The sequence below is a fragment of the Clupea harengus genome, chromosome 14 (assembly GCF_900700415.2).
Source record: "Clupea harengus chromosome 14, Ch_v2.0.2, whole genome shotgun sequence".
NCBI classification, from domain to species: domain Eukaryota; kingdom Metazoa; phylum Chordata; class Actinopteri; order Clupeiformes; family Clupeidae; genus Clupea; species Clupea harengus.
The window spans coordinates 1,746,541-1,747,025 of NC_045165.1; positions in this window are offsets into that span (position 1 = coordinate 1,746,541).

Sequence of the window (485 nt, forward strand, 5' to 3'; positions counted from 1 at the left end):
ACTGCATGTTAGGGACGTGCAGGAGCCAGTGATGCAGCCTGTCTCTCTCTCTCTCCCGGCTGCATGTTAGGGACGTGCGGGATATTCCTGTGACTACGGTATACAACACCCCCTGATACTCAACTACACCTCAAATGGTGGAAAAGTCAAAAAAAAACACCAATGTAGCTGTTCAACTAGCTCACGTGTATCCGATCACTACATGTCAGAATGTAGTATATAACATCTGTGATCGACTCCCAAGTCAGTCTCAGGAAAACATACAGGAGCAACCTCCATTACCAAATCTGTGACATTTCCGTGGTGTTGCGCTCTTCTAGTGAGCGTCGTTTTGGCACTGCCGTCTGTGCAAGTACGGCAGTCCAGACCTTTCTCATTTGTAGTTCCACGTTGGTGGAATGAACTACCCAGCACTACCAGAGCAGGGGCGTCCCTCTCTACCTTTAAGAAGCTTTTGAAGACCCAACTCTTCAGAGAGCACTTCC